At 41.6% G+C, this 12,138-nt stretch overlaps 1 pseudogene; it reads right to left on the bottom strand.

Annotated features, from left to right (window-relative positions):
• Nucleotides 1-5,799: 5,799 nt before the first annotated feature.
• Nucleotides 5,800-5,937, bottom strand: LOC145246948 (U2 spliceosomal RNA; annotated as a pseudogene).
• Between the last annotated feature and the right edge of the window lie 6,201 nt (nucleotides 5,938-12,138).

Genomic DNA, 12,138 nt, shown 5'->3' with positions numbered 1-12,138 from the left:
AAAAAAATAATTATATATGTGTATATATATATATATATATATATATATATATATATATATATATATATATATATATATATACCTCCATATATGCATACACGCACACATATATATGTGTAGATATATTTACTTATTTATTTTATTTTATCTATTTATTTTTTCTTTTTTTCTTTTATCTATTTTTTTCTCTTTATATTTGATCATCTATGCATGTACCTATATTTTGCTCTGATATATAAAAAAATGGTAGTAGGCAGGCTGGCTCGAACCCGTACTGCGTAGGAGGAACGGAACGTGAAAAAAACAAAAAAAAAATATGACGTCTTTGCCGTTGCGTCCATCGCCAAACCGGAAGTGATGAAGGCTTTAATTAAGGCTAGTCAATCGAAAAGAAAGGATGACTTTCGAAAATATCGACGAAAAAAGCGACCCCTTCCTGTAAGAAAAGTGCCCAGTTGAGGGTGAAGGAATCAATGATTTTAGCCAATTTTTCGACATTTGTCGTCCAAAGGGGCAAGCTTCAAAACAATATCGATCTCGTGAAAATCCGTCGCTTCTGTCGAAAGGTTTTGCATACATACATACATACATACATACATACATACATACATACATACATACATTCAAACAGAGAGGTGAGATTTATATTATAGAAGGAATTTTGCCTCTTTTTTTTTCATTTTTCTTAAACCTTTTCTTCTAGGGGATGGGACATCCAACCAGATGTCTGACATTTACCCCTATTTTAGTGAGTCCAACCAAGAGATCTTTTCAGGATTCTAGCCGTCCCTTTCAGTGCAATCGTTTGTATTTCACTTGCACTTGGTTCACCGGGTATGCTTGCTATGTACTTTTTGAAGTTCTTTTTCATAAGCCCAGTTGCTCCTATGATGACTGGTATAATTGAAACGTCTTTTAATTTCCAATTTCATTTAATATCATACATAAGTCCTTGATACTTTGTTATCTTTTCCCTCTCAACTCTGTTAAGCCCTGTATCATTGGGTACACTGACCTCTATTACGATCGCTTTTTTGTTTGCTCTGTCCCAAATCACTATATCTGGTTTAACAGCTGCGTTTTCAAGATATGTAACAGTAGGGATTATGTAGTCATCTGTGTATGTGCGTGTGTGTGCTTGAGTAAGTGCCCTATAGACTCCTAAATGGTTGGACCGATATTTTTAAAATTTCTACACAAATGTATTTATGCGTCTGGGATTTTTTTTTAAGATAGAGGGAATAGGGTGGAGAAAAAGGTGATTTCACGTGAATGGATAGTCTTGTGAAAGGTAAAGTATCCAATGGCGGTAAAATCCGAAAATGTAAATCCAAGAAAGTTAGTTAAATTTCGATTCGCACAAGTAAAATCCAAGGAAATCGCGTAATTGGAAGATGGTCAAAAATAATCCAAAAGGCAGGAATCCGTGGAATAATTCACAACCACCATATTCCCTCTGCTTCACTTTTTTTTATCAAGTAAGATCTTTGACTTACTTGCAGTTTCATAAATACTTTTCCAAGCAAAATCCGATCTCGCATTTTGCTAATTCCTCGACGGATTTAGGACTATCCACTAATTTAGTGTTTCCTTTTCAAATTAAATATGTTTTAACTCTTTTTCAAAGTGTTTTTAACATGTTTTATTAACTATTTGCTCTTATATATATATATATATATATATATATATATATATATATATATATATATATATATATATATATATATATATATACTAGCATGTGTACCCGGCGTTGCCTGGGTTGACATGAAGTTTGTTTGGAACACACCTGCTATAATAATCATTTTCATCATGGTCAACGTGGATATCTCCACAACTTAAAAAATAAAAGAACGGATAAAAACGTAAATGTAATCGCTCCAAAAAAGAAGTATCTGATATCCGAAACTGGAACGCGAATGAAGGGAGAAAGTTAACTTGGGAACTGTTTTGGTCACTGAATGAAGGGAGAAGGTTAACTTGGGAACTGTTTTGGTCACTGAATGAAGGGAGAAGGTTAACTTGGGAACTGTTTTGGTCACTGAATGAAGGGAGAAGGTTAACTTGGGAACTGTTTTGGTCACTGTCCTAAGAAAAATCACGAGTTTGTTAATGGAAAAAAATGACGTTTATAAACATTAAGACGCGCGTTTGTTTATTATTTTTTTGTAAGAGTACTTTTTTCACTGTTTTTTTTTTTTAAGGAAAGGAAATTTGTGATTTGCTTTTTTTTGAGGGGTGGAGGCTTTTTCGATTAGCTTTTTTTTTTTAGAGGGGGGAGCGTTTTTGTTTTTTAAAAGTGTGAGCTTCGAACTCAAACTTAAGCTTGAATTCAAACTTAAGCTTCGAATTCAAACTTAAGCTTGAATTCGAAGCAATCAAAGGTTCTGTAGTAATATTTTACAACATGACCCAGCGTCGTTTAACCCCTAAGAAAAATGAAGATCTACCATAAATCAATTCAGAAAACAATTAAATTAAATTTTTCGTCATTTTATGCTTCTAATATAATCCCCCCCCAAATGAATTTGTCATATTTTGGGGTTGTTTTGTTTACGAAATTGTTAGGTGAAAGTATAGAATGGTCTCATAAAAATTAATTAAATTCATCATGTTTATGTTTCAAATGTAATCTCCCCAAAATACAAATTGTATTTGTCATATTTTGCCCCCCCTCCCTCAATGGCCAAACTGGGAAAAAAGACTAGAGGTGACATGTCTCGTTGAATAATTGGTAGCTAAAAAGTGGGTGCTCATTTTACATTAAATTTTTATAGAAAAGTAATCCCTACTCTAAAATGTTATTTTTTTTTTAATTTCTTATTTCACATCATTTATAAAAGCTGTTTAAACGTATTAGGCCCCCAAAATTAGATCTTCATTTTTTAGGGTTTAAACAACGCTGGGTCACGACGTAAAAAATTACCTTTTTTAATTTTTAAGTTAAGTTCATAATCGATGAGATTACCGTGAAAAAATAAAAAAGTGTAAACTGTGGAATTTAGAGGTGGGGGGGGGGCAGTAGATCTTCATTTTTTATGTCTTAAACACGCTAGGTCATATCGTAAAAAAATACCGATCTCTGTATAGCCGTCTTAAGAATAATAAAAACAGACAAATAAAATTTCAGTTTTTTCCTAAGTGTTTTTTTTTGTTTGAATATTTAAAAAAAAAACAATAAAAGCCAAACATTTCTCCATCTACACAGAATTTTTTTTCCAGCTTGAAACATTGAGATTACCAAATTATTTTATTCGGCGAGAGTTGGTTTTATTAAGTTTACGTTTAGAACCATAAAAAAAGTATTAAAAAAAAAGTCGCTGTTGGTAATAACAATTCGAAATAAATTTATATTATCAATATAATTGTGTGTGTGTGTGTGTGTGTGTGTGTGTGTGTGTGTGTGTGCATTCAAGTAGATATTATTAAATATAACGGAGCAAATTTCCTTTATGATTATTTTTTCGATTTTCCGTAAAAAACTTTTTTATATCAAAATCGAAAATATTGATGAAAGTTCCATGGTTATCACATGCGCTTTCGATTCGATTGCGAATCATCTTCAGGTGTTGATGAGGTGAAAGGGAGTAGGCGGGAAAATGGAAAGTAAAAAGTGAAAAGTAAAACACACGCACACACACATATATCGATAAATAGATAGATAGAGCGAAAGAGAGAGAGAGAGAAAGAGAGAGAGAGGGAGAGAGGGAGAGAGAGAGAGAGAGAGAGAGAGAGAGAGAGAGAGAGAGAGAGATATGCGCGCGTACGCACGAGTGTGTCGTTTGATAGAATTCACATGTTTACGTAACTTTTCATCACGATTTAATTGAAAACGCGGCAGTTTGGGAGGGTTTCGCAATTTATTTCACAGACGTTGCAACCGACTGAAAAAGTAATCATGAGTTGAATGAGGCTATGTCCTAAACACAGCGATATCAGATAACGCCCCCCTCCTTCTCTATTTTCATCGTCACAGAATGCACAAACTCTCGTGTGATGATGTGTCAATCGGTTTGTTAGTGTTTTATGTCGGGGGAAACAATCTTGTGGCTTTTCCGTTATGGCGATTCGCGCACAGGGCTACTACTCTCCTTTTATTTTGGATTCCGTGCGTTTTGCTGAGTTCATATGTTCTGCCCCAGCTCACTCTCCCCCCTCTCTCTCTCTCTTTAACTGATCGATTTAAATTTGTCGCCCTAAAGAAAACAGCACTACAGCTTTATTTTAAAACTTTTATTGAGAAAATAAATTCAGATAACTTAATTATGTAGATATTCGCCAAACCGAAAGTGACGTATGTTTAAATTAAGGCTAAGCAATAGGAAAGAGGGGTGACTTTCGAAAATATCGGTGGAGAAAGCGACCCCTCCCTGTAGAAAAGTGACCAGTTGAGGGTGAAAAAAATTAATGTTTTTTAGCCAATTTTTCGGTATTCGTCGTCTGAAGGGTCGAGCTTCAAAACGATACTAATCTTGTGAAAATTCGTCGCCTCTCTCGAAAGTTTTAGGCAAACATACAAACATACTTACATACATTTATATATTGGTAGCTCAAATTTTCGACCCAAACCGATTAAAAAGCTTGCCCTATCTCTGAATACCCTTTATGTAAAATTTCAAATGTTTAGACCAGAAATTATCTGAGTAATTTGGTAGTGACCGCAGAAGTCAAATATTTTAAAAATTTGACCCTTATTATGACTCCTTAACATTTATTGTTTTGGACTAAAATCTAGTTATTAAGTTAGATCCATGTCCAAAGAATCTATATATAAAATTTCAAGTGTTTATACCCAAAATTGGCGGAGGAGTTTGGTAGAGTTCTCAAAGGACAAATCGTTTAACTTTGACCCCCTAACAGTCAAATTTCTGGCCGAAAACGGATTACAAAGATTTCCTAAATCCCCGTACCCTGTATATCAAATTTCGAGTCTGCAGACTTAAAATTGACAGAGTTATTGCGTAGGGAAATGTACACAGACACATAGACGCACACACATACACTTTCATTTATATATATATATATATATATATATATATATATATATGAGAATATATATATATATATATATATATATATATATATATATATATATGAGAATAATGGAATAGAGAAATAAAAAGGAACTAACGGAGTTATGTGTTCATCAATGTTTCGTTTTTATTTCAAAACTTCCTCTGGATGTTTTATTTTCTTAATCTCATTCATCCAGAGAAAGTCTCGAAACAAAGACGAAACCTTGATGAACGCATAACTCAATTTTTCCCTTTCCCTTTCTCTCTTTCTTTCTCTCTCTCTCTCTCTCTGTCTGTCTCTCTCTCTCTCGCTCTCTGTATATATATATATATATATATATATATATATATATATATATATAATGCCACGCAAAAGTATTGGATACATTACATTTTTCTACATAACTTTAATAAGGGTTCAAGATTTTACCAAAAAGTCGGTCAGTATATTCCTATTACTATTCTAACTTATATTTGGAGTAGTAATTACAAAATCAGTTTAGAAAGTATATATATTTAGGAACAAGGCCGATAGCCATTAGTTGCGTGCTCTCGTGTAATGAATGAATACGTGAATGTAGGATTGACATGAAATTCTTAAAGATAAACTAAAATGACCGAAAAATGGGCTGAAATGACTTAAATAAATAAAAAGTAAATGACTTAGAATGACTTTAATGAACTTAAGGATAAATTGAATGATCTTAAGAACGACTTGAATGCTTCAAAAACAACTTGAATGATCTGGAGAATGACTTAAATGGCTTTGAGACTAACTGGTTTTAAAGGGTGATTATTTTACATTAAATTAATACAGAAAAGTGATATCTCACTTTATATCACAAAGTTACAAACATAAGTACAGCATGTAGTAAGAATAGATACTACACTTTGATCTTGGCCAAAAGGCCAAGAAAAGGGTATTTATTTGCTCCCCCACCGAGCAAATTAGGCACAAGGCCGATTTTTAATGTGAGAGGTGAAGGGAAAATGGGGACCAAATCCCCGGGGAATAGGGGAGCTGGATAGTGACAATTGGTATGAAGGGTTGCCCCTACATTGACCAAGGTCTTATACGTGGGGTTGGTATTTATTTGCTCCCCCACCGAGCAAATTAGACACAAGACCGATTTTTAATGTGAGGAGTGAAGGGAAAATAGGGGCCAACTCCCCGAGGAGTAGGGGAGCTGAATAGTGACAATTGGTATGAAGGGTTTCCCGGTACATTGACCAAGATCTTATATGTGGGATTGCCCCACACATGGTCTTTGCTTGCAGTATCTGCCAGAACAGAAATTACACTTTGATCTTGTCCCAAAGGCTAAAAAAGGGGTTGATATTTATTTGCTCCCCCACCGAGCAAATTAGGCACAAGGCCGATTTTTAATGTGAGGACTGAAGGGGAAATGGGGACCAACTCCCCGGGGAGTAGAGGAGCTGGATAATGACAATTGGTATGAAGGGTTGCCCCTACATTGACCAAGGCCTTATATGTGGGGTTTGCCCCCACATATGCTCTTTGCTTGCAGTATCTGCCAGAACAGATACTATACTTTAAGATATTAAACCCTTTATTCACGTTAAAAATACAGTGAAAATCAACAATGAATAAACTTAGGCACATGGCCAACTCAATAGAGGGGATTGTGGGGGGTCGTTGGTCATCCTTGTCACTCCAGAACTAAACAAAATCAAAAGTTTCTCCCAGCTAGTATCTTCTTTCGCCATAATACCGCATTCACCCTTTAATACTGGGGGACGTCGTACTATACTCCCAATTTTTAAAACATTTTTTTATTGATGTGTAAAAACAAAAAATATAACAATAAAATAATTCATTTGTGTCGAGGGCGGGGGAAGAAAAAACAAAAGGTGATTAGTAGGACCCCCCTCCAACCCCGTCTAGTTGATAGACTGCCCGTTCCACTAGGTTTGTAAAAGGAACCTCGCCTCTGCGGGTCAGTCTCTTAGTGGGGATGCCCTCTAGATGCGGGTGAATGGAGAAAAGAAAATTTTGTGGGTAAGGGATGGGGGTTAGTTTGTATTTCTTTCTCTCCAAGATGGGTATAATTTAGAGGAAGGGGTGAAAACAAAAATTGTTAAGTAGGAGGGGGTGGGAATCTTGGAGGCTTCCTAATCAGGGAGGGATCGAACACACACTCAGCTAGCTGAGAGGCTACTTGTTGAATTTTACTTTACGGAACTGCGCGTTCCATACCTAGGCGGAAAACGTATTCAATTTTGGCTCCTCTTTGTACACAGACTTGCTACATGTATCATCTTCTGTCAAATGCCGCGCGATGCAGCCTTTTCTATCACATCTGATCTTCAGCCGTGTTTAAAGAAAGCGATCAAATCCTGATCAGAAAAAGACAACACCTCACGGCAACCTTGCAGACCCGACGTTCAAATCACCATTCTCGCCACAGCCAGGATCATAACGTAGACCATTTGTCTTTCCAGGTCCCATGGCGACCTCACGTTGTCCACGACATTGGATACGGTAATTGGGCGAGGATGCTAAGGATCGATGTGAGCCGTCACTTCGCTGACATACGACCAGTACCGAAGAAAGCGTGATCAGTCGTTTCTACGGCCATTGCCCCACAACGAGGACAATCAGGCGACTCCAAAAATCCGGAACTGATTGTATATTTTTGAGTTTTTGGGCCAATCGCCAGATCAGAGAGAACTCCGAATTGTTCAGATGACTCGAACCTGGCGCCCAGCTTCACGCGGAGCGGATCTCACTCTGCTGCCAACCCAAATGCGCGCATAGCGGGTCGTCGGCGGCCCCCTTCACTAGATCCCTGTGGAATTCCCTACGGGTAGCAGTCACAAGGTCGCTGAACCTTGGTAGTCGTTTTAGCGTGGCCTGCCACTCTTTCATGTAGGCAGATTCTCCCCGCGGTCTGTTATGGCTCTCGATAGAAGAGTCGAGAATGAGGTCGGGGAAGGCGGCAGTAACAACGGGATGCCACAGTTAGTCACCTTGCATATAGTGGCTCAGCAAGACCAGCCTCTCAGCGTCTCGATGACACTTCAAGTCCGGCATTCCCAAACCTCCCTCACACGGACGTTGAATACAGACCTGTCTGCTCACCCAGTGTCTTCCTCTATCCCAAAGAAGCGAGGACAAGAGTTCGACAAGAGCTGTTAGGTGTTGTGCAGGCAGGGGGAGTATGGCCAGTTGGTAAAGGATGAGAGGAAAGACGTAAGTGGCGCACGCCTCAGCTCTAGCCTTTAAGGAAAGTTTCCTAGGAAGCCACGAATTGACTGCAACCTCCACCTTTGACCGTACCTCCAACCAATTTTTGTCAAGCTGGAGACCCGGTCTTAACCACACGCCGAGAATCCGAACCGGGCCATCCGTCCAGTTGAATGGCGCCGGGAGGTTGGCGTTGCCACTTCAGGCGCGCAACCGCAGTTCTACCGACTTGCTGCAGTTTATCTTGGTCCCTGTAATTCTTTCGTACCGAGCGAGCGCCTCCTACATGATCTCGATGTCTCTGAAGCTCAACACAAAGACCGTGACATCATCGGCGAACGCGGATACCTTGGGAGCCACCGAGTATTGCAATTCTGCGCAGGGCTTAATTTGCTTCCCCACGTCTCAGCTTGCGGAGCAGGGGTTCCAAAGCCCGGACATAGAGCAGGGGCGACAGTAGACAACCCTGACGAACTGACCGAGAGATAACAAAGGGTTTCGAGCGCTTTCCGTTGACTTGCACGACGACTGTGGGCTGTCGATACATCACGGAGATCCACTTGCAGAAGTCCGGTTTAAAACCAGTGGCCTCTAAGACAGATGCCAAGAAACGATGGTCGCCCCTATCGAAAGCTTTGGACTGATCTAAGTTGATCAGCGCTGCTTCCGTGTCATCATCTATCCATCCCTCTAGGATCGTGTGTATCAGGTGCAAGTTGTTCTGAATCGATCTCCCCTTCACAGCGTAGTTCTGTTCCGGTTCAATCAACTCGCCGATAACAACCTGCAGCCGATTCGATAGGACCTTGGCCAAAATCTACAACTCTGTGTTTAGCAGAGTTATGGGCCTGTAATCGTCTTCCCCACCATGCCCGTTACTTTTCCTCAGCAATGTGATCACTCCCCTGGTTACTTGCCCCGGGATGGATCCATGAGCAAACCATCCCTCAGAAGAGGCAGAAACATGGGCGACAGCCTCAAATACAGTTCGTATGGCAGACCATCGAGTCCCGGCGATCTGTCACAGCTGACTTGCTCCAGCGCAGTAAAAACCTCCCGCTCCATCATCCGGCCCTCGCAACTAGCCGCTCTAGCCGCCTCGAGGCGGGGAGAGTCAGTCAAATATTCGCTAAACTCAAGGACCGGAAGATCGGGATACTGCGTAAAACGCTCCTCGAAATGTTCTCGAAACCCCTCGCAGATCTTCCGAGTCGATTCCAGGGTGCGGCATCCGGATGTCTTACCTTTGCAATGTACTTGTCCGAGCCACACCTAGAAATTTCACGCCACGCGTCAGTGTTGGAGTTGACTGCTTCATTGCCTACCTTTCTAAGTCTAGCTCTGACTACTTGACCTTTATAACGCTCGCTATTCTTACGCAGAAGGTCCTGCTTAGCTAGTTCCTGACTAAACCTATCACCTTCCCCTGTAGCCCGGGCTTGTTTTTGCTCTAGCATCTTCTTCGTCTTGGCCTTATTTAGTGGGATGTGCTGGGCATACTTGACAGAGAAGGTTCTAATTTTGGCTTTTAGACCTACCCACCACTTACTCCCGGTAACCGCCCCCCACTAGTGCTTTTTGAATTTTCTATTAGCTTCTCTTCGAAGTCTTGTCTCTCCAGAAGGGAGGTGTTTAACTTCCAGTGAGCCACTAACTTAGGCCTATTTCCTAGCTTCAGCTGGGCCATAACAAGTGAACGTGCGAAAAGGTAAGAAGTCTACTCCGCCTCTCCTAACTAACATCCTGTCCAAGTAATGTTTGGATAAAAGGAAACGCTATTGGTCCATGTCCACATCTCCCGCCCCAGATGTTCGACCGCATCTAGCCATCAAATCAGCCAGTCTGGACTCGCATCCCTTCGATCCTCTAGCATCGCCTCCTACCTTATCTATCTTGGAGTCTAAGATGGCGTTCCAATCCCCCATTAGCAGTCGCCTGGTTCGATGATCTCAAGCCCCTCGCATTCAAACTAGCCAAATTCAAAGCCATGGTACCTACCTTAGGGTGTGTCACACTCAGCTCCGAAGTCAGCCGGGGAGAGGACGCCGACGTTATGTGCCATGCTCAAGGTGGTCAGGTTTTTCATATCCTGACCTTCTCTCGCAATGCCGCCGACGTCCAAAGGATAAATTAATTTCATGGCCCTGTAGAGTGACGGATGAACTTACACTGGGACCCTTCCCTTGCAATTTTTTGACAGTTCATCAAGAGAAGGATCATTTTTCTTAACCAATTCGATTCCCGGAAACGCCCTTTAGTTCTGACAAAAGTGATTAGGGGCCGGGCGTCCAGGAAATTTGAGGGGATATTTACATCTTTCCCCTCTATCTGTTTGTAATCAAGCAGAGGTTTTAAGTTTTTCCTCTGCCGATGGGAAATGTCTGTTGCCACAGATAGAGGGTCTACATAACATAGTTCCTCGGGGGCAAGGGCTTTTAATTTGGCTGATCTGCGAGAGGCAGAGAAGTATCTCCCTTCCCTCGGTTCATTCTTTTCCTTTTGTTTTTGGGGTGGTGGCTACGTTTGCATTGGTGTGGGGACAGGTATTTGTGTGGTGTCTGGTGTTGATGCTGGTGTAGTGTCTGGTGTTGGCGCGGTGTCTGGTGTTGGTGTGGTGTCTGGTGTTGGTGCCATGTTTGTTGTTGGTGCGGTGTCTGGTTTGGGGTTGGAAGTGGATTTTGTTGTTAGGGGTAGCGTATGTTCTCAGGGAGTGGGGACCACCTTTTCTTCCCCTTTTCTTCTTTTATATTTTTAAAAATTCTTTCGAATGAAACGAGGAGAGGTGAGATTGAGTTCTTCTCCCTCTCACTTGCGGATTCCTCCTCAGAGAAGCAGTCTTTTCTCCGCTTGATCTCCGTCTCGATTGGTGTGGGGTTCGTTTGTTGTATCTGCTCCTCTAGTTGCTGCTGCGGCTGTTTTTGTTGCTGCTGCTGCTTCTGCTTCTGCCTCTGTTGCCCTTGCTGCTGTGGTAGTTGTCGTTGCTGCAGCTGTTCCCGCGGCATCGGCTGCAGTGGCTGTTGTTTTTGCTGCATTTGCAGAGGCTGCTGCCTCGATTTTTGGACTGGTGGTGGGACGGTGGCGGAAGGGATTATGGGCTTCCGTCTTTTTCTTACTATCGTGCTCCATTCCTCCCTCTTGGGTGGTTTGGGTTTTCTTTGAAGCTGGGGTTGATCCGCGGTTGCAGAGGTTGTTGCCACCTGTTTTGGCGCGGGCGCTGTCTCAGGGGTTATGACCGTATTTGGGGTCGTTTGACTAGGGGTTACCCTTTGGGGGTACTTCCTAGCCATGTGGCCCTGCTTTTGGCAGAACCAGGCAGGCCACTACCATCATGCTGTCATCCTTGTATGTCAGCAGCGCTGGTATCGCCCGAACACCCTCCCTCTTCAGCCTCATTGCTATTGTGTAGCAGCCCAGATGAGTCCCAGTTTTTGACCGTACTGGGATCACCTGTTCCACCTCACTGGCTGAAGAGGCATCCTAGCAGTTCCGCAGGTATTTGGGTTGGCACATTAAATACCTGCACCTGAGACCTTCTCTTGCCCTGGTATTCGGGCGTTAGTTTGACTCTCCCATGCTTTATTTCTTGGAGGAAGAGTCTCTCCGCATCGTCCTTGGTGGGTAGGACGATGTCCCAACTGGCGAAGCTCCTCTGGTACAGGTATAGTACCGGGATGTTAAGTAAGGATGTTAAGGAGCCCCGCCATGTTTTCCTTCTTCACGCCCAGGACGCGGTATATCGGAAATGACGAGGGACAGGGCTCTGCCCTCAATCGCCTCCCAGGCACCCGATATGGGTTTTATATCTGCCCCCTCTATGTATTGTCTTTTGGGGAGCAGCCCTCCTAGGGAGCACTGCCCCCTTTATTGTCCTTTTGGCCTAGCACCTCCTCCTTTTTGTGGTCGGAGTGAGATGCT

The sequence above is a fragment of the Euprymna scolopes genome, chromosome 24 (genome assembly GCF_053919585.1).
Source record: "Euprymna scolopes isolate OS-2025 chromosome 24, ASM5391958v1, whole genome shotgun sequence".
NCBI classification, from domain to species: domain Eukaryota; kingdom Metazoa; phylum Mollusca; class Cephalopoda; order Sepiida; family Sepiolidae; genus Euprymna; species Euprymna scolopes.
This window is presented reverse-complemented; position numbering and strand designations above follow the sequence as displayed.